At 36.7% G+C, this 23,560-nt stretch overlaps 1 protein-coding gene and 1 long non-coding RNA gene across 3 annotated transcripts in view; both read right to left on the reverse strand.

The window, feature by feature from the left end:
• LOC125240035 (myosin-7B) overlaps positions 1–7,352 on the reverse strand; it is an 89,907-nt gene extending 82,555 nt beyond the window's left edge. The window contains exon 1 of one of the 2 annotated variants that reach the window (XM_048147861.1): positions 7,203–7,348. The gene's annotated coding sequence lies outside the window, so the exon portion shown is untranslated. Of the gene's footprint in view, positions 1–7,202 lie in introns of both variants that reach the window. The other variant, XM_048147862.1, reaches the window with a different exon arrangement.
• Positions 7,353–22,092: 14,740 nt separating this feature from the next.
• LOC125239965 lies at positions 22,093–23,495 on the reverse strand. The gene is made up of 2 exons (XR_007178576.1): positions 23,334–23,495; positions 22,093–22,409 (listed from the first exon to the last, which is right to left on the reverse strand). It is a non-coding gene; the product is annotated as an uncharacterized LOC125239965 (long non-coding RNA).
• Positions 23,496–23,560: the final 65 nt, after the last annotated feature.

Consider the following 23,560-nt stretch of genomic DNA (forward strand, 5'->3'; position numbering starts at 1 on the left):
CCGCTTGCTGATTCGCCTTTTCTCCCGAGCCATAGGTGCAACACTGCTTTACCGACGGATCTGCGCAACCAGCATGGTCGCGCGATAGACGATAAAATATCAGGCCGTCCCTATCGCACTTACAAATAGTGCGATTGGAACGGCCTGCTATTTTATGACTTATCGAGCGACCATAATTGCTTGCCAGTTCTTCGAAGGACACTCGCTGAGTCGCTGCTTATATGGTCATAACATAATAGACGGAGAGCTGGCAGAGTTTTGAAGTAAGTCCTTGAGGCAACCTGGAAAGGTGCTCAGATGCTTCTCTGATCATAGCCAACATCAGGTCTGCAAATCTGGCTTTATCGAGCTATACATTTTTAAAGATTTAATTTTTTGAGGTCCAAAAAAGGTGTTTGAGGCAACCTGGAATTATTAAAAAGTGAAATTAGAGTTCCTCAGAAGTTGCATTGCATGGTATTTATGCAAGATCATTTGGCCGGGACCTTCACCGTGCCAGAACAGTGCTAAGTGGTAAAAAAAATCCAAAAAAGGTTCTTGAGGCAATCTGTCATTTTTACCAGTAAAAGATGAGGGTCTAAATAGCCATGGAAAAAAATAATGCCATGACATGAGGTGAGTTCCGTACCCTACCATTCGATGTTGAAAGTCAATTTTTTAGTTTTTCGTAAATAACTCGTAAACGGTGGCCCACAGCAAAAAATATATATGTTTAACAGAATATATCTTACAAGAAAGGTTATGTACGTTTTTTCGATATGATCAATATAATTATACATTTAGAATAGAATAGAATAGAAATATTTTTATTCGTAAGCACTTAACAACGACGATAACAATATTAAATAAATGGATAATTTTGTAGGAAATATTATGCAGATTCATTCTGTATTGTCACCTGCCTATCTAAGAGATATGCTCGGCTGTTGACATAATACCTAGGGTTCGGGAAAGAATAAAGAAACACCAGTATTTTATACAAAATTCTTTATTATGTACACCCTAAATAAAACCTAACTCAGTAACTTGGTAGAGCAAGATTTGGTTCGTTAAACTGTTATTTACATCAAGTTCAGTTCGATCATAAAACCTAGGAAAAACACAGATCCTATGTGTAAACACCATCCATAGATCAAACTAATTTTAAGATAAACCTAATATATAGATTAAACCACCACCAAACAAATTGTTGTAAACAAAAATTATTACTTAGTAAATGTGTGACTCTTATTGCTATAACTAGAACTGAAACTAAAACTGGAACTGGATCTGGCAAATGTTGCAGTCATGAGATAGGCTTTCAAGTATTCATTTTATGGTTATTAACTTTTGAATAGAAAGGATTTATATTAAGATTTTAACTATAAAAATAAACAAACCAAATAAAAAACCAACACAATAGGTACCTGGCTGTCGCTGAAGTCCCCGAAGAAACACTCCGTTCCCGGCTCCGGATTCATTAGTGAAGTATGAACATTCTCCTCCCCTACAATAGAAATAGAATAATAAGAACCACGTTTATAAGCTAAAGAATTTCCCTACTCCTTTTAAGATTGAACTATGGTAACACTTACCGGAAAATACTTCAGCAGACAAGCATTAAAATTATTAAGCATCGGCACAACCATCGAAACGCCTACGCATATCAGCAACAGCTGCAGTGCCGGTGCCGGTAGTCTGAGGACCTATTGTTCCTGTCCTCGATGTTGGAACTATGCATTTCCAAAACACCAAATTTAAACTTTTCCTTACTATGCATCTATAAACTTACAGAAGATGCATATATGGATTCTATGCCAATAAACATTATTATTATCTTATAAAATTAATTTCTGTACATATTTAGTCAGAAAACGCCTTTCCTTCACGTCCAGAATTTTCCATCCCCCATTCATTTGTTCTTTCTCTATCCAAATTCAAATTCCCCACCATAGAGGTAAGTAGCCAAAAAGTCCTGAATAAACTAGATGAACAAAACCTTTATGCTGAAACTATAAAATAGACTGAAAGTATAGGAATGTAATTTTATTAATTTAACTAGAACATATTATTTATTTATTAGAAAAAATAAAATCATAAAAATATTTTTTTGCTGTGGGCCACCGTTTACGAGGTATTGACGAAAAACGGAGCATGTAATCGATTAAAAAAAACTTTCTTACTCAATTATCCATTTATATATTGATCCTATCGAAAAAACGTACATAACCTTTCTTGTAGGAAATTAAAATATGACGTCCATGTAGATATTTTCTGTTTGGGCCCCAAAAAATTAAATCTTTAAAAATTCATAGCTCGATAAAGCCCCGCCCCTTTAGCTGCCAGACTTGCAGACCTGATGTTGGTCATGATTAGAGAAGCATCTGAGCACCTTTCCAGGTTGCCTCAAGGACCTACTCCAAAATCCTGCCAGCTCTTGGACCATAATCATTCCAAAAAAACACTTCAGTCCTTTAGTACATGATCCTCTTGACACGGCGGCAAGTGATTGGAGAGTCGAGTAGGTAGATAGGTACTTCCCTATGGGCCTATCGGTTTTATAAACACACATACAACAAGTAGGCGCGAACAATTTATACTTACTTTGGCAAAACGGAGCGACGAATTGACGTGATTTTTTAAGTGGAGATAGTTGAAGGATAGAAAGTGACATAGGCTCATTTGTCTCTTTCTAACGCGAGCGAAGCCGCGGGCAAAAGATAGTACATACATACTTATATGTACGTTTATGATAAAAAGTAACGTATAATGAAGCGTGTAGTGTTTTCTAATCGTGTTAATAGTTAAAATGTATTAGACCGTGAATGCATAGTTTATGCTGATTTGTTTATTAGAACTTAACTAGTGGATTAATCTTATGTATGTATGTAAAATTGTAAATGCAATACGATTGGGACACCAACGCAAGTTACACTTTACTTTCGTTTATCGTTTCCTAATTTCGCTTTTACTGAAAGCCAAGAAAATTAAGTATGCCTATTTTTTTAAATCACTACATACTTAGTATAAAACAAAGTCGCTTTCTCTGTCCCTATGTCCCTATGTATGCTTAAATCTTTAAAACTACGCAACGGATTTTGATGCGGTTTTTTTTAATAGATAGAGTGATTCTAGAGGAAGGTTTACATGTAGGCACAGTACCCGCGCGTAGCCGGGGCGGGTCGCTAGTATACATATATATTGGGGACACGTGTCAATTGATATTTGCCAGTCGCTTTTCGGTGAAGGAAAACATCGTGAGAAAACCGGACTAAGGTCGTTACCCTTCGGGTTGAAAGGTCAGATGGCAGTCGCTTTCTTAAAAACTGGTGCCTACGCCAAATCTTGGGGTTAGTTGTCAAAGCGGACCCCCAGGCTCCCATGAGCCGTGGCAAATGCCGGGATAACGCAAGGAGGATGATGATATATATTGGGGACACCTTACACACATCAACTTAGCCCCAAACGAACTATGGGTGCTAAGCGACGATATACATACTAAAATAGATAAACAGGTACATACTTATATTTATATACATAGAAAACATCCATGACAGGAACAAATATCTGTGCTCATCACACAAATAAATGCCCGTACCGGGATTCGAACCCGGGACCGCGGCTTAGCAGGCAGGGGCACTACGAGCTAAGCCAAACCGGTCGTCGTGTCATAGTAGTTGGGATGACGACTGATGATAGACCTGATTAAATTTAGACGGGACCACCCAATTTCCTTTATAAGGAAGGTATACATTTCCGGAAGACATAACGGAAGTCTTTAAAAATCTATTTTTTCATTTAGTAAACCAATTATAACCATTTATTACTTCCACGGGCTACATTTAAATAAATTATGTTTGAAAATTGTCGACTGGTGAAAAGACATGGAAGGATAATTTTTACCTGTGCAACATTCCCATAATAGTTATTTGTTATACAAGGGGGCAAAGTTGTATTTTAACGCCGAGTGTGGAATTGAAAAATGAGCAAGTGAAAGGATTCTATAGTTGAACCACGAGCGAAGCGAGTGTTCGAGAATAGAATCCTGAACTTACGATTTTTATCACACGAGAAGTAAATACGTCGCCTTGCACCCGAGTGTAACACAAAGCTTCCCCTCACTATAGCGAGGAAACTATAACGCAAAAAATGCGTTTATCACTGCTTCCACTAGTTCCACAGGTGGTAAATCATCTTTATTACTAGATTCACCTACTTTTATCAATTTTAAAGCAGTTAATTTGACTTTATTCAAGGTCAAATTACTTTACCCACTAGTGGATAAAATGCGTTTTTACCCGCTGGTATTAAAGGACAAAACACGTGTTTCCGAGCTAGTGAGGGGAAAAATACCTTCAATTCAAGAGTGAACAGGCATCTTCTGGGCGAGCTCACTCCATCGTAGGTCATTTCTTTGCCTTTGGCTAGTCTGTGGCCAAGAGTATGCCCATTTATAATAATAAAAAAATATGATTCGCTCTTTAAAACTAGTCCGGATTTAAATATTTATGTTGGTATCATAGTTCACCACCCACTTTCTTCCCGTGGGTGTCGTAAAAGTCGACTGTGGGGTATGGGTTAAATTGTGGCGTAGGCGAGAGGCTGGCAACCTGTCACTGCAATGTCACAATTTCGTTTTTTTTTCAACCCCTTATTTGCCAAGAGTGGCACTGAAACTTGAGTCGTCTCATGTGCTCTGCCTATCCCTTTATGGGATACATGAGTGATGTATGTATTTATGTTGGTTTGTTTCCGTAAACCAGAGATACAATAGATATTTACACGCTGGTGTTCATTATCAATTCCATCAAAGGCCATAGAAATTGATCCTACGGCTCGGTAATAAAATAATAATAACAATAACAAGAGAATGGAAATAAATAAAGAGAATAATAATACTGAACAGTCAGACTTACATCTCTGTTTTATTATATTTTGAAGATAATAATTTAAAGTTCACCTTGTCAAAGCGGACCCCAGGCTCCATGAGCCGTGGCAAATGCCGGGATAACGCAAAGAGGATGGTGATGAATTTAAAGTTCACCTCAGTAAATATAAATATATGTGAATATTTTTCATATATTGTACCCTAGTGACGTACTTGCTGGCACAAGGGACGCCACAGACAGTCTTAAAAATTCATAATCTTAATAAGATTTGTTTGCAACCTGTCAGTTCAAACTGACAGAATTTTCAGATTGAACTGACAGATTTTTTAAGATTATAATTTTTAGGGTTCCGTAGTCAACTAGGAACCCTTATAGTTTCGCCATGTCTGTCTGTCCGTCCGTCCGTCCGTCCGTCCGTCCGTCCGTCCGCGGATAATCTCAGTAACCGTTAGAACTAGAAAGCTGAAATTCGGTACGAATATGTATATTAATGACGCCAACAAAGTGCAAAAATAAAAAATGGAAAAAAATGTTTTATTAGGGTACCCCCCCTACATGTAAAGTGGGGACTGATATGTTTTTTCATTCCAACCCCAACGTGTGATATATTGTTGGATAGGTATTAAAAATTGAATAAGGGTTTACTGAGACCGTTTTTTGATAATATTAATATTTTCGTAAATAATCGCTCCTAAAGGAAAAAAAAGTGCGTCCCCCCCCCCTCTAACTTTTGAAACATATGTTTGAAAAATATGAAAAAAATCACAAAAGTAGAACTTTATAAAGAATTTCTAGGAAAATTGTTTTGAACTTGATAGGTTTAGTAGTTTTTGAGAAAAATACGGAAAACTACGGAACCCTACACTGAGCGTGGCCCGACACGCTCTTGGCCGGTTTTTTAAGACTGTCTGTGGCGTGCCTAATCGTTTGTATTTTGTATTTGTCATAGCGAAGAGTCGCGACCAACCATCAGATGCAGAAGGTGATGTTGGACACGACGCGTTACGTACGTATGTACGTACTTAACGTACGTACGTACGTACTTAACGTACGCACGTACTTACTTAAGTACGTCGATTCCTCACTCCGCAGCCCTAACCACCGGCAGCTTGAGCCCTGCCCCTCTGCTATCTGGTTGCCCCCTGGGTTAGGTTTTTTTGTATTATTTTTCTATTCATATTATAAAAATACCGAGAACTTTCCATGAAAACTTTCGTAAAGGTCGATTTCTTATAATCGGATATCGGATTCATGAGGAATTGAGGAAACTCCTCAAAACTTTACGGTATACGTATATTCATTTGTGTTTCCATCAAATAATCAAAGATTTACATTAAAAGCAGTTTTAAAAAATACCTACACATTTCTACATAATCCAATATTCGCAAAATACCTTTCACCAGAACCCCAAAGGCGGTTTTTTTTTTCTTAAAAAATATTTAGTGTCAAGATTTGGTTGTCCGTCTATATATGTTGTTTTTTTTATCCATAAACTATAGGAATAGCATGTGTTCAGGATACACCGGACAAGTGCGTTGAGCCGAGACAAGTGTATCCGTCCTGAAAATGTCTTCTTTTTATAGACACTGCTTCCTTTCGTGGGAAACAATAACTAATTATAACGACCAGAAAAGTGGTGAACATTTTTTTTTTGTAGAAAACACTATAGAATTAGATTAGAGCGTACACCCATCTTAAAAGCCGGCAACGAACCACCAACACTTCTGGTGTTTCGGGTGTCCATGGGAGGCGGTGTTCGCTTACCATCAGGCGACCTGTCTGCTCGTTTGCCTCCTATCCCATAAAAAAAGAATTAAAATTATGTTACAGAGAATTGCGAGAAAAGCCTTAAAATTATAAGGAAAAATCGGTTATAAATACTTTGCTCTAACAAGTGATTAGGTATAACCCAACATTTCCTTTTTTCTATATTTTTAGTTTTACATAAAAAAAATCACTTTAAGATTTTTACCACAAAAAATAAGATTTATGGATATGTGTAAAATTAAAAGTGATATTTTTTGTAGAAATAAAATAATCTAATATTTGACATACCTACCTGGGTAGGTTGTCACTACCATATTAAAGATTGAATCAGATAATAAGTTAAATGATTTGAAAAAAAAATTAAAAAGATTGTAGCCCTCAGGCATAGGTAATTTTTCAGTTAATAATTTAAAAATTGTTATCCCCAGTTATAAATAAAAATAATAAAATAATCCTTTTAAAAAAAGTGTAGCTTTATCCAGCATTGTTTAAAAAAAATGTTAAACTGAAATAAACTTAAAAAAAACAACACATCGCATACTGAAAAATAAAACATAAACAACGAACTTTTTCACCATATCACTAGCACACGCGGGAAAACTGACAGTTCTACCATTGTTTTTCACTGAACACCACTGATTATTTTCAGCCAGTCTGTTGACGAACTTTATTTTGTATTTTTTTTCTTAATGTCATTGACCGACGATCAGCCAGTACGTCCGCGCGTCTGTTAGGGCCAGTTAGAACTGACTGGCCGGTTCTTTACTGGATTGTAAATAGAAAACTGTCCGCTGCGTCTTGCGTTTTGGGGACATGCTGAGTCAGTAGCTGTGCAGTTTTAGTCCATTTTTCTGGGCAGTTCCTATACTTAACTAAAATAGAGACCAATAAAAAGGATTTAAAAAAATATATTTTATAAAACGGATTGTTTTCATCACTAAAAAAAAAGTTAGAGTTAGACCAAGTTAGCAGCGATTTTCATAGCTTATCATTTGGGGACATGCTGAGTCAGTAGCTGTGCAGTTTTATTCCATTTTTCTGGGCAGTTCCTATACTTAACTTAAAAAAAAAGTTAGAGTTAGACCAAGTTAGCAGCGATTTTCATAGCGCCACTACTCACATAAGGTCCGCTTTAGCGTTTTAATTAAGTGTGGTGTTTGCTTAACGCTTTCACAGTTTGGGCTTTCATTTTAAATATTGCTCCCAATTTTTTCTAAGATTAAAGTGTCCCTAGATGAAATCAAATAATGATATTGGGAACGGTTTTTTTATTAAACTTGTAAAGCAAGCACTAGACGAATTAAATGTTTACTTTAAGCGCGAATGTCGGTTCTGATTTTCATACGTTTTCCAACGCCTCAAGAAATGGATAGGCAAATTCCGCTAACCGCTAATAAGTGTTACAAAATCAGTGGTGGAGAAGGAGTTTCCTCGCTACAGGAAAACTCGGCTGTATTCAGTTGTATTTGTGAAAAAAATGTATTAAACGTATTAAAACGTATTAAACGTAGTAATTACGTATACAAAAAGTATTGGACGTATGGATATGGGTGTAAATGGTGTAATCTTATTCCTTCAAACATAAAAATCGTGTAGAAAAAACACTTTACTCACCAGTAACTGAAGAACTCGGTGAGATCCATGCAGTCGATGTTGCTCTTCTGAGGTTCGTCTACGATTCCAGAATCTAAATCCTCTTCAGAACTGGATTCCGAATCGGAGCTCATCACAATCCGGACACTATGTTTTGGAATAACGACACAGTTTTCAGAATAAGGACACTTGAATTTTCGAATACGGACACTGAGTTTTGGAAAAAGACACACAGTTTTCGAAATATGAACACTTTTTGGATTTCGAACGCTTGAGTTTTCGGAATAAGGAGACGGAATATTTGAAATTAGAACACTGTTTTTTTATTTAACTTTGATTTTGGCCAGAGTAAGGTGTTGCTATGTTAAAAAGAGGCGCTACTTAATGTACTTGTTATTAAAAATAATATCGTCCCAATTTTTTTTTCAAACGATGGATGGATTTTGGCTAATTAAATCACTAATCCTCCGAAACGAAAGGCCTGACCAAGTTAGATAGTCGTTTGCGTGGAAGCGCAATAAAAAATATTATTATAAAGTTCTTAGATATACATGATATATATTTAGATATAGATACCCCTTAGAAATTTTCAAATTACTTTTCAGTCTTTGCTATATGCTATATGCTAAATAGTCAAAATATTTTGATTATCAGAAGCTTAACTACAACGTGGAAATTATTAACTATGTTGCCAGTTCAGAATTTCGTTTACCACCCCTTAGGACTCGACCGAGTCATCAAACCCTATGCGATACTGACATAAAACTGACCCATCTGCACGGGTGACATACGAAACTGACCCATCTAGGGGTCCAGATGTTTTATCATTTATCGCGCGATTGCCTGCCTGGTCCTTTCTCCCCTGACCCCCCCCCCCCCATCCACATTTTTCCTTTTCTATGTATAACCCTCCCCCTCTTATATACGGCCCTGCAAGTGAGTTTTAATCATTCTAACCGCCATCCGTCAACCAGGAAAAAAACACGAATGTGGGTCAGTATTTATGTACTGGCCGCCGCGCAAATGTCAACCGCCGAGCCAGATGCGAGAGGGATGGTTAAGCTAGGAACATGCTACGCGGACGTCCGTCGTAAAACGACCGCGACCGCGACCTATCAGTGTGCACGGAACAAAACATCCAGAATCCAGAGAGCCAGATTTCGATCGGACGTCCGTGCGCTCAAGGCCACGTCCGCGTCCGTCGACCGATAGTTTGCACGGTTATGTGTATTTCCATTGTCCAGATTCCCGTCCGCGGTCGATTCACGACGGACGTCCGCGTAGTGTGTTCCTAGCTTTAAGAACACTGCTAGGCACGCCACAGACAATCTTAAAAAAGATTTGTATGCATAGATTTAGAATTCTTAAACTAGATTGTGGAATCACAATTTTTGCCATACTAAATTGAACCTTATCACTGAGACAGAAAGGTGATCGTATCAGACTAGCAAAAACGGTCCACATGAGAGGGCATTGTTTGGGCTGGTGTCCCTCTCGCACGTGTGGCCAGTGTTAATGAGGTTACCATAGTAGTAGTATTTTTATCTGTATATTACCTGACTTTATAACTTCTTATATTATTTTAGTGTTATATTCAAACTAGGGTTTAGATATATTTCAAAGAATTGGAAAATAATTATAATGTAATTATTTTGATGAAAAATATGTCCAAATGGGTATTAGTAGATTTGGTAGTAACATTGAAAATTGACTGGTATCCCCAATGTATGACAGTGATGACGTCACTGAATAATGTTGTCATTGTCAGTAAGTGCGAGAGGGACACCAGCCCAAACAATTACCTCTCATGTGGACACACTTTTTGACCTAACTACACAATCTAGTTTAATAATTCTAAATCTATGTTTGTATGCAACCTGTCAGTTCAAACTGACAGAATTTTGATTGAACTGACAAATTGCATACAAATCTTTTTTAAGGTTATGAATTTTTAAGACTGTCTGTAGTGTCTGTGGTGAGCCTTTTGTTACATGTTATGTGTATCCGAAGTGCGTTTTGACATTATCCTATCCGATATTGGATCTGAGAAGGGTTTAAAAGGAAAAAATCAAAGATGGCGGCGTAAATATATGGGATATCGGTATGACATCCGATATTCGGATCGGATAATGTGAAAACGCACTAGTTATCTATACTAATATTATAAATAGGAAAGTGTGTGTGTGTCTGTTTGTTTGTCCGTCTTTCACGGCAAAACGGAGCGACGAATTGACGTGATTTTTTAAGTGGAGATAGTTGAAGGGATGGAGAGTGATATAGGCTACTTTTGATCTCTTTCTAATGCGAGCGAAGCCGCAGGCAAAAGCTAGTTATAAATAAATGGGAAAGTGTGTGTGTCTGTTTGTTTGTCCGTCTTTCACGGCAAAACAGAGCGACTAATTGACGTGATTTTTTAAGTGGAGATAGTTGAAGGGATGGAGAGTTACATAATAGGCTCATCGACCTACAATAGGGACTGAGCTCACACTTTTTTTGCCATACTAAATTGAACCTTATCACCTGCGCATAAAGGCGTTCTTGACAGACTAGCAAAAGTGTGTCCACATGAGAGGGTCAAAGTTGGGGCTGGTGTCCCTCTCGCACGTGTGAGCAGTGTTAAAAAATTACTATAGTAGTAGTATTTTTACCTGTATGATAACTAAGTTTATAAACTTCTTAAATTATTTTCGTATTATATCGAGGCAAGGGTATTAATACCTTGTAACGAATTGGTAAGTCATTATTATGAAGCCATAAAACCAAAAAATTGCGCAATTATTAAAAACCTTTAATTGGGTATTAGTAGATTTGGTAGTAACTTTGAATATTGACTGGTATCCCCAAATGATGACAGTGATGACGTCATTCAAATGATTTTGATAGTGGTAATAAGTGCGAGAGGGACACCAGCCCCAACTTTAACCTCTCATGTGGACACACTTTTTGGCCTAACAACTCATTCTGGTTTAATTATAATTCTGTGAATAGGCTATTTTTGTCTCTTTCAAACCCCCCAAGTCCCTCAAATGGGGGGGTAGGGTGGCATTTTGTATGGAGCATTCCAAAAACCTTGACGTGAATTTAAAGCTAGTTTGTTATACAAGGGGGCAAAGTTGTTGTTTAACCGCACATGATGTTGATACCCGAGCAAGCGAAAGATTCCAATATTGAACCGCGAGAGCAGCGAGTGGTTCGGGACGTGGAACCTTGAGCTTTGTGAGGGTTTCAAGGCACGAGGGCTAAACAAACTTTGCCACCGAATTAAACACAAAATTTTCACCACGCCAACACGAATAAAATAAACGTTAAGCCATCGAACTAAATCAAATCCAACAATTTATTAAATATTTATTATTCAAAATCATCATTTATAGGCAAAATCTAACATCCAGGTTAAAACATCAAGTTAAAATTTGTATGAAATAACTTTGCACTCTTGTGCATAAAATGCAATTTTGCTATCCTTTTTCGAATAACCAGAGATCATTTACCAGTTGGTGCGGTGAATGGCAGGATAAGTGTGTTTTCACATCCGATCCGATATCGGATGTCGTATCGTACCGATATCCCATACATTACAGACGCCATCTTGGATTTTTTCCATTGAAATCCTTTCGACATCCGATATCGCATCGGATAATGTAAAAACGGACTAGGGCCATTTTTTTTTTCAAAGTTGTCCACTCCATTTTTTTTTGATTTGGAATTTTTCAATCCTAATAGGAGAAAAAAAGTGTCCCAAAGTTTTTTTCCCATTCCGTTACCACTTTTTCATACATTTTGTTTGGCGGTAACGGAATGGAAGGTTCGAAAAAATGCATGGAAATCTTAGGACATTTTTTTCTCCTACCAGGATCGAAAGAGCTCTCGATTTTGAGCATGAATGGCGTAAAAAAATACCCATGTTACTTAGTAAACCCTTATTCATTTTTAAATACCTATCCAAAAAAAAGTGGGGTGAACAACTGAAAAAAAAAATCCGCGGACGGACGGACGGACGGACGGACGGACGGACGGACGGACGGACGGACGGACGGACGGACGGACAGGCCCTCTTACGTAAGGAGAATGATGTAGTACACATATGTTAATATATAATATGAGAGCAGTAAGACCAAGAACTAGACAGAAACAAAGAAAGCTGCCAAGTGCGAGTGTCTAATGGGATTAAACATGACGTGACGTGACGTACGAGGGTAGCAATGTTGCCAGAGCATAATTAAAAAATATTTCATTACGATACCAGTGCGGAAAGGAATTAGTAACGAGTGAAGATAAATTAAAACACGGCCCAAGGGATATTTTCCATTAAATGTGCCCCAAATGGACTGTTTGTCTGAATTAAATTAAATTAAACCAATATAACGTAGTCCAATAAAATCAAGTCTTTAGTGTTCTTTACATATCCCGCACCTTTTTTTGGTCTTCTCTGTTTGGCCTAAAGGTTAACTAGTAGAGAATGCCATGTAGCATTAAGTTCGCCTTTTGTAACTGTATATTTTTACTGTGCAATAAAGTTTAAATAAATAAATAAAGCTGAGTTTACACCTACAAGTTATTGTTGCAAGTTTTGAGACATGTTTTTTTGTTTTCCGTTAAATTCGACATGTCGTTTGGTTCGCTTATTCGTTATCAGGAACCAACCTGTATATCACTTTTAGTTAAATTCGCAAAAAAAAATCATCGTATTCATACATAATAAATGAATTAATTAGTGTGAGAGACCCATAAGAATAATATTCAAGTTAGTGTCAAGTGATTGACGGCACATGTCAAAACAAATAACATTGGGAAGTGGTAAAGGCTGTTTTCAGTAATTATTTTTATTTTTTTAATAACTCATAACCGGTAGAGTTAAGACGCTAGTTTCTTAGAGAAATTAATTGTATTTGATCTAAAGAACCATCCCTTAAAGTTAACGAAATTCAATAAAAACAGGGTGTATGCAAGAAAGAGATGCATATATTTGCCACACACTCTTACCGTTAGTTGCGTCTCAAAAATTGCAGCAATAACCTGCTGGTGTTCAAACTCATTTTAAGGCCGGCAACAGACAGTCTTAAAATTCATAATCATAATGCACGGAGTTCCATACGATTTTGCAAATGTCTACACACACTCTTATTATGAATTTTCAGATTGATCTGACGGATTGTATACAAATCTTCTTTTTCAGATTATGAATTTTAAGTCTGTCTGTTGGCGGCCTTATACAATTTAGCTTTCAGGCATTCTTTGGACTTTTGTCATATACCTACTAAAAAAAAACATTTATTTCAGAAGACAGGTTCCATAATATAGTTAGTAGCTCTAAAACTTAATAACTATGTTAGACTAATTTAGTACAAATAAAATAAAACATAACTTAACCATAATGTTGCAAGGAAATGGTCAAAACTTGCAGCATCGAAAGGGCTCATGATTCTGAGTACGAAAAACATTAAATTTACCTATTTTGGAAAAATAAGGTTTTTTTTTGCGAAAATGCCCAAAAACAGGTTGGTAGGCTACTCATACTCCCCATCAACAGACGGGTGGTAAACGCAACGTTTACTTAAAAAGTTACATTACCTTATTAAGATTTATATAAATATCGGTTATCTATAGGTATGTATCTCGATATTTACCCAAATTCCCAATAGATCCCAATTCCCACGGGTGAATTCAACAACTGGCAACACTTTTAATAATTCAACATGCATTTCACTGTAATCACGCACACACAGACACTTGGCCCCTTTTATTTTCAAATATAGAACGGCTATCGAGCGCAATTGCAATAGATAAGTATCTAAAAATGTTCTTTATTATTTGAGACGCTGAGATGACTTTTCTTTGACACACAAACTTTTTTGTTCTTAATTTGAACTTCAACTTTTTAAAAGTGTTCTAACCAAAAGTAGAAGAATAACCTAAAATCGCGCACAGTTTTATTGTTTTTTTTTAAGTTTTAGAACTTCACCTTTTTAATTTTTTTTTTAAATTAGTGTTGTGACCATAATCGTGAAATGGAAACATGGAACTTTAAAAAATGAAACTAACCTAAAATTCGCACTTTTCTTAATGTATTTGTTTAGTTTTTGATTTAATTTGAAGTTAGTTATTTAGGGACACAGTTTCGGCGTTAGTTTTGTTTTGTTGTCGAAGTCGCACTGACTGTAACCGACGGTACTTGCGCTAGACGCAATGAAAATGAGTGGAGTCGACACTAACATTTTTTTATTCAATTACTTTATTTTCCTTCACTGTTGCGTTACTTTTGACTAGGTAAATATTGGTCCAGACTTCAGTACAGTAATACCCCGCTTAACGCGAACGATGCGTTCCAGGGAAAATCGCGTAAAGCGAATTTCGCATATATCGGGGTAACTTGAATAGGGTACCAAATTTAAAATCAAACCGAAAAAAGTTTATATTTTACTTGAAAAATTACAATAAAATAGCTTGTTTAAAGAAACTTTAACCTTTTACATTTAAAACAAAATATGTTTTCTGAGTGGCGTTTTTAAAAGTCACATTATAGCGAATCCTCGCTAAACGGGGTCGTCTAAAGCGGGGTATTACTGTAAAATCAATCAATCAATCAAAATATTTATTCGTAATAAACTTAAAACTACACAATATGCAAAAAAACAGTATTCCTAAAACTACAAACGTACAAGGGATTGATAAGTTTATCACGAAATGATAACTGAACTGGCAATGAATGTACTGTAGTGAGTACTCTCCTAGGTTGGCAGATTAAAAGTATATACCTATATATAATTCCGGTACGGCTAAACACACGAAAAAAGCCATTGAAGTTATGACTATATGATGTACTATCAGCTGTAAAAGTGCATGGAGAAATCATGAATGAATTCATTGATAAATTCACTTTTGCGGCTGATAGTACATATTCTGCCCAGTGTACCTACCTTTAAATAGGGTACCTATTTGGAGAAAAGTTTTTCGGCGAAGCAGCGGGATTTTTTCGTAGCTGAGCATTTCTTTTTTTTGCCACTTTTTTGAAATGTGATATTTTTGAAAAAAATTACGCTATTTATTTCTACTCAGAGTTATTAGCTTTTTCAATCCTAGTAGTTAAAAAATTGTCCCATACGATTTTTTCTTATTTTGTTACCATTTTCCGTACATGTTGTGTGGGGTCACAAAATAGGAAAGTAACAAAAATTTTTTTTAATACTACGTCGGTGGCAAACAAATATACGGTCCGCCTGATGTAAAGCGGTCACCATAACCTACGGACGCCTGCAACTCAAACAGTGTCACATGCGCGTTGCCACCCCATTAGAAACTTGTACACTCCCTTTTGCTGTGTTAAGTACACAGCAAAAGCATTGACCTAAAATTCCCTAAAACAATAAAAAAAAGAAATGCTGAGTTCTGCGTGCGTAGCCGAATGCACAAACGCTCACGAAACGGAACGCTCGTAGATATTTATCTACGAGCGTTCCGTTTCGTGAGCGTTTGTGCCATTTGGCTACGTACCCAGACTACCTTTCGCGGCGTTTCGTTTTCGTTTCGCGTCGTGGAAATGCCATTCGGCTACAGGGCCAGATGACTGCTCACATCGAAGTACCGTTGTACTTATATTGTGATTGTTTTTAGGGTTCCGTAGTCAACTAGGAACCCTTATAGTTTCGCCATGTCTGTCTGTCTGTCCGTCCGCGGATAATCTCAGTAACCGTTAGCACTAGAAAGCTGAAATTTGGTACCAATATGTATATAATATAAATCACGCCGACAAAGTGCAAAAATAAAAAATGGAAAAAAATGTTTTATTAGGGTACCCCCCCTACATGTAAAGTGGGGGCTGAATTTTTTTCATTCCAACCCTAACGTGTGATATATTGTTGGATAGGTATTTAAAAATAAATAAGGGTTTGCTAAGATTGTTTTTTGATAATATTTATATTTTCGGAAATAATCGCTCCTAAATGAAAAAAAAGTGCGTCCCCCCCCCTCTAACTTTTGAACCATATGTTTAAAAAATATGAAAAAAATCACAAAAGTAGAACTTTATAAAGACTTTCTAGGAAAATTGTTTTGAACTTGATAGGTTCAGTAGTTTTTGAGAAAAATACGGAAAACTACGGAACCCTACACTGAGCGTGGCCCGACACGCTCTTGGCCGGTTTTTTTTTTTAGTATGAATAGGTAGACGTTTGACCACGATCACACCTGATGGTAAGTGATGATGCGGTCTACGGTGGAGCACGCTTACCTATGAGATATCTATTTTCTCTTGCTTTAAAGAGATCTGGATTGTTACATTTTTATGTTTTTTTTGGTAAGGCGGCTCCATGCAAACCCTGTGCCGGATGCAGCCAAGAGTCTATTCTGGCCGCGAGCTGTTAGCACACTTACTGCACCGAGCCCTTTCTTCCACACAACTATAGCTAGACATACATTATACTACATACAGAACCGATACACCTTTTGACGACCGGTCTGGTGCAGTCGGTAGTGACCCTGCCTGCTGCCGGTCCCGGGTTCGAATCCTGGTAAGGGCATTTTTTTGTGTGATGAGCACAGATATTTGTTCCTGAGTCATGGATGTTTTCTACGTAATATATAAGTATTTGTATATTATAATATCGTTGTCTGAGTAACTGCAACACAAGCCTTCTTGAGCTTACCGTGGGACACAGTCAATCTGTTTAAGAATGTCCTATAATATTTATTTATTTATTTATACACGCCCTTTATATTCTAGAATAAACGAAATACCAAAAAACATGATTCGAATGAAACCTTACCTTCTAAGTTGTATCGTTTAGTACATTACGATACAAGTGCGTAAAAAAATAAGTTCGAAACGAGTGGCGATAAATTAAAACACGGCCGAAGGGAGTGTTTTAACACTTTCGAAACCGGGCTCTACGCGGCGCTACGACATTTTCGCTACATACGGGGAAACCCATGTAATCGGCTACGCTTCTACGAGCGGTGTACCCGACAGTCGGGTTCTTTGCGAAAGTGTTAAATCGACACGAGTTACGAATTTCCTTTTTGCACGTGTATCGTACAACGTTTTGTACAGATGGCCATCCGAAGTTTCGACCTGACATATAATGAACAACTTCTCGCACTAGTGCGTAAAAAAAACACCATCTGTATACTGAAAAATGTTAATCTTGTCATTTAGGTGTGTTCAAAACAAAAAGCAATTTTATCAAAAAAATCGTTAATGAGTCAATTAATCCCAATGTCATTTCTTTCTCACCTGTCATTTTGACATTGAGTTAAAACTAGCGCTGGAAGATAATAATGAGGAAGCCAAAAGACACTTTTAATTTACTTATCGTTCAAATGAACTTTCATAGGTATTTTTATCTAATATTAGCTTTTTATCGCGGCTTCGCTCGCGTTAGAACGGGACAAAAAGTTACCTATGTCACTTTCCATCCCTTCAACTATCTCCACTTAATAAATCACGTCAATTCGTCGCTCCGTTTTGCCGTGAAATACGGACAAACAAACAGACACACACACTTTCCCATTTATAGTATTAGTCTGGATAGTCTGGATTGGATAACTTCCAACAGAACTTATGTGCGAAATGTCATTTGATATTTGCCAGTCGCTTTTCGGTGAAGGAAAACATCGTGAGGAAACCGGACTAATCCCAATCCGGTCTAGTTACCCTTCGGGTTGGATGGTCAGATGGCAGTCGCTTTCGTAAAACTAGTGCCGCCAATTCTCGGTATTAGTTGTCAAAGCGGACCCCAGTCTCCCATGAGCCGTGGCGAATGCCGGGATAACGCAAGGAGGATGATGATTGGATAACTTCCATCTTGAAAAAAAATCTTAACCCTTTTTATACCTCTAACCCTCTAACCTCTATAAAAATCGTGAAAATAAAACGTTTATGTTAAAAGTTACATTTTACAATCATTGGGCCCATAACCTGTATTAATCAAAAATGCTGTGCGTTTTCACATTATCCGATATTTCACTTCATTTATTTATTCTTCAAAGAATGCAATAATTGTGTCAGAAATTACATTATATACAACCTATAAATAATTTAACAATACAATAAACCATTTACATTAATACTAAATAACAATCACAAGTTTATCGTCTTAAATCTTATCAAATATTTCTTCAACACTAGCAGCATCTAGTCAATATCGGATATCGGATGTCGGAAGGATAACCAAGGAAAAAAAATCAAAGATGGCGGCTTAAATATATGGGATATCGGTCCGACATCCGATATCAGGGTGGCTAGCCGAATGGCACAATCGCTCACGAAACGCTCACGAAACGAAGCGCTAGTAGATATCTATCTCTATCGCGCTTGCGTATTGGCGCGACAGAGCCAGCGGCGTATCGCTTTCGTTTGGCGTCGGAGAAATGCCATTCGGCTACGGGGCCAGATATCGTGAAAACGCACTTAGAAATATACGCGTATTAAATCGGGCAGAATACAACCGTCGTAAATTCTACTAGGGCCAAATCCCTCGCTATTAATAGTAATAATTATGAGATAATAATAGATTGTACGCAGCTGGTGGTCACGAGAGCGAGCTGTGGACTATTAATAATAACTTTTTATTATTTACTAAGTAAATATACGACGGCCAATCAAATTCAGACACTAAATAAATTCGCGAAATTCAAATTTTCTCTGTGAGACGACAAAGTTTCGCCCCTACAGTTTTAAAATTTGCCGCCTTTTTAGGGTTCCGTAGTCAACTAGGAACCCTTTTAGTTTCGACATGTCCGTCCGTCCGTCTGTTCGCGGATAATCTCTGTAACCGTTAGCACTAGAAAGCTGAAATTTGGTACCATATACATATATCAATCACGCGACAGAGTGCAAAAAAAAGAAGTGGATTTTTTTTTCATTTCAACTTAAAGTGATATAAGTATTGTTGGATAGGTATTTAAAAATGAATACAAAAAAACATTTTTTGATATTGTTAATAGAGGTATTTTCGGAAACAATTGCTCCAAAAGTAAAAAAAAAAAAATGTGTCCCCCTTATAACTTTTGAACCAAAAGTTTGAAAAAATCACAAAAATAGAATTTTGTAAAGACTTTCTACGAAAATTATTTGAACTTGATAGGTTGAACAGTTTATGCAAAAAAAAACGTGAAACTACAGAACTCTACCGTGTGGCCCAACACGCTTGGCCGGTTTTTTCTTTGTTACGAGTATGTACATTTTTTATTGTGCAATACCTAGTTATCTACTTATATGCTATCTACTCTATTCTATGTCGTCACGTTATTGGCAAGCTTTGATAATTATTAGTGCATTGATAGACATGATGTCTACCAGTACATGACCGGCCCAGATGTAGCACAGTATAATAAAGAGTAACTATCGTACAGTATGGCCACTCCCGCTCCCCGCTGAAAGTGCCCGCTCTCTGTTACCTCACAGTTACCGCATGTCAAAAACGCGACAGTCGACCTGTCATATCTCACTCATAGGCCATTTTTTTCAAAATTGTCCACCCCACTTTTTTGTAACATGGGTATTTTTTACGCGGTAATACTCAGAATCGCGAGCTCTTTCGATAGGAGAAATTTTTTCGAACCTTCCATTCCGTTACCGCCATACAAAATGTATGAGAAAATGGTAACGGAATGGGAAAAAAACCTTGGGACACTTTTTTTCTCCTATTAGAATCGAAAGAGCTCACGATTCTGAGTGGAAACCACATAAAAAATTCCGGGGCACTTGGGGTGACAATTGAAAAAAATGGCCCTCTGAATACGAGCATGGAACGCGTTCACCCCGTTCACCTACACGAGCTTAGACTATGTGCGTAGGAACGCGCTTCTTTCATATATTTGATCGCCAGTGTCCGAGGTGTGCCTACATAGTCTACATACAAGTGTTATTGATACATGTGCCGTGTGTACTATGAAAACATTGCGACACCAATACGTAGTGGTGACACTAGCCAATTTTATTTATTTCATGATGTAGAATCAACAAAACTCGCGTGAAAACGAAACTGATTTACCAAATTTCTTCATAGTAATTTGTATGAGTATTTATGTCCTGATTTTTAACCGACTTCATTACTGAAAATAAAGAAGAAGGAGGTTAATATATATGATATATTCGGGTTCATTTTGTGTATGTTGACTCTAGGGTTGTAAATAGAAAAAAAACCAAATGTTTTTTTTTCAGAATTGTGAAAAAAAACATGAAAAAAAACCGAGCACCTTGGTTTTTTTCTAAATATGGTTTTTTTTCAGATGAACAAATAATACGACAATAACGGTTTTTCGTGAGTTGTAACGTGTAACACAACGTATAACAATAACGTAAATTTTAATTCAATTAACATTCAGTATACAAACGTTTATTGGGGAATCCCCGATGCTGCGTGTAGCGTGGAGAGGCGGTGGTGTTGCCAACAGTAAAAAGTGATAGTGACCCGTGGTCCGATATCAATAATTATTTTTTTGTTTGAAAGGAGCTACCTCCAAGGTGGTCCCATATTAATCTGGAGCTGTTCTGATGATGGGATCTATGAAGAGTTGAGGGAACTCCTCAAATTTTAAAAGGCTATGGTGATTTCGGTGTTTTCTTAAGTAACTCGAGTCTTTCGAAACCATTCTCTCGAAAACTAGAAATTTAATGAAGTCAGCCTCGTGATGAAAATTGTTATTTTTGAGGTCGGTTGTATTTTTTTTGTAAAGAGTTTTTATTATGATTTTCATGGTGTTTTTTGGTCTAGAATCGTAATATTTAGAGGGTATGCGTTGTTACCAAGTCGTTACATTTAAAAATTTGCATAATTATAGGACACCCTATCAAATAATGTATAACGTCAGAATTCAAGGTAAAGGTCATCCGAACGAATCCATTTTTTAGGAACCCCGACGCAAAAACGACGGGGTGTTATAAGTTTGACGTGTCTGTCTGTCTGTCTGTCTGTCTGTCTGTCTGTCTGTCTGTCTGTCTGTCTGTTTGTCTGTGTGTGTGTCTGTCTGTGGCACCGTAGCTCCCGAACGGGTGAACCGATTTCGATTTAGTTTTTTTTGTTTGAAAGCTGAGTTAGTCGGGAGTGTTCTTAGCCATGTTTAATGAAAATCGGTCCACTATGTCGCGGTCGGGGGTTTTTTCAAAATTTTAATTTTGTGGTTATTAATTTGTATGTCAGTTTACCCCCTAAAAATGTTTACCTTTTTTCACCTTTAAGTAAATTACAAGATAAGAAACTAACCTAAACCTAATCCGTTTAGGTAGTCTGAGTAATGTCAAAAAGATATTGATTTTTAAGAATTATCGCAAGTCTTATCAATCTCGATATAGATAACCTCAATGATTGTTAAAAACATGTTTATTGTCAAAAATACATTTCGCTCCTAAAATTGTTAATTATCTGTCTCAGAAGGTGTACTGATCGTAAAGTTTTATTTAAAAAAAAAAGCATTCTTGGCCGATATTTTCTCACAAGTGTAGTCTAAGTATGAGCTTCCCACTTTAAAAATAAAATACTTAATATAAAAAACTTCTAAAAAAATCCGGCTCGAATACGACCACTTTTTGTTATTTCGAACCCGGATATTTTTATTCTTTATTTCTAGAACAGTTATGTTCAAATAAATAAATACGCGTTTTATTATATCTTACTTTTTATGTCGTATTTAAATTTATTTATATGCGACAATGATGAATATAATATTTTTATACATTTGAATTTCATAAAAAAATAGTGACTATAATGAGGTAAATAAATAAGTGTCATGGTGTAGTAATTAACAAATTAAACATATTTCACTCCGCTTCTGGCTCCTCTTCCGCTTCCGCTGGCTCCTCCGCTTCCACTTCCACTTCCCCGCTAAACGCTCTCATAGCTCCACCGCCATACCCCCCATCGACCACATTCACCCCCCCATATCCACTGTCCACTATATTAACCCCACCGAAACCTCCATCCACAACATTGACCCCTCCTTCTACCAAGTTTGAACCACCGAAGTTCCCGTCAGCTACGTTTATCCCACCGTGGACTAGGTTTGATCCACCGAAATTGCCATCGGCTACGTTTATCCCACCGTGGACTAGATTTGATCCACCGAAATTGCCATCGGCTACATTTATTCCATCGTGGACTAGGTTGATCCACCGAAATTGCCATCAGCTACATTGATACCGTCGTGGACGATGTTTGACCCACCGAACCCACCGTCGTGGACTGGCTGGAAAAAATAGATATAAAAAATGTTATGTATCATTGTGCGTTTAAGTGTGGAAAGTCAGCCTCATGATCTTAATTGAGAATTTCGTTTTTTCTTTTTCGCCATTTATAATTTTTATGAAATGTGATATTTCGAAAAATAAAAAAATAATGGTATTTTACTCAGAATCACTAGCTTTTTCAATCCTAGTAGTTCGAAAAAAATTGTCCCATACGATTTTTCTTATTTTTTTACCATTTTCCGTACATGTTGTGTAACGGGGTAACAAAAGAGGAAAGTAACAAAAAATCGCAATTCTGAGTGGAAATTCTGGGACACTTTTTTGTCTCCCAGTGAGATTGAAAGTACTCGTGATTCTGAGTACAATTGACCTAAAATTCCCTAAAAACATTAAAATAAAAAAAATGGCAAAAAAATAAGAAATGCTCAATTGATGATTAAATTATTCAACTTTATATGTACTCTAGATAAGAAGCAAGCGCAAGAAAGCTTGTGATGTGGGTGCTATGCTGAGATAGACATACATACATATAGGTGCAATATGTTTAGTATACATATAAAAAAAATCAATTAAATAAATGTAAAATTCTATTACATAAATTATTTTCTTAAATGAAATAAACGTTTGCAAAATCGAGTTGGATAAACTTTCCTATGTAGGTTCCTCACTTCACGTAAAGACTATAGAGTAGTGGGCTTAAATCCATACTAATACATATTATAAATGGGAAAGTGTGTGTGTCTTTGTTTGTCCGTCTTTCACGGCAAAACGGAGTGACGAATTGACGTTATTTTTTAAGTGGAGATGAAGGGATGGAGAGTGACATAGGCTACTTTTTGTCTCTTTCTAACGCGTGCGAAGCCGCGGGCAAAAGCTAGTATTATTATAAAAATGTGAAATGTTATATAAATAAGTATTATTACCTGTCCATCCACAATATGTATACCTCCAGCTCCATCATCAACATACGCAGGTCCGGCCCACATATTTATATATTATTAATAATTATCTAAAGTAACAAAACACGTAATTTATTTAACACCTTTCAGTAAATAACTAGCAATAATGTTCTACATACTATGTCTTTCAAATCAGTATCTTATCTGATAAATGTATTAATGTTAAATAATAAGATAATGGAAATAATGTC

This window comes from Leguminivora glycinivorella, chromosome 26 (assembly GCF_023078275.1).
Source record: "Leguminivora glycinivorella isolate SPB_JAAS2020 chromosome 26, LegGlyc_1.1, whole genome shotgun sequence".
NCBI lineage: Eukaryota > Metazoa > Arthropoda > Insecta > Lepidoptera > Tortricidae > Leguminivora > Leguminivora glycinivorella.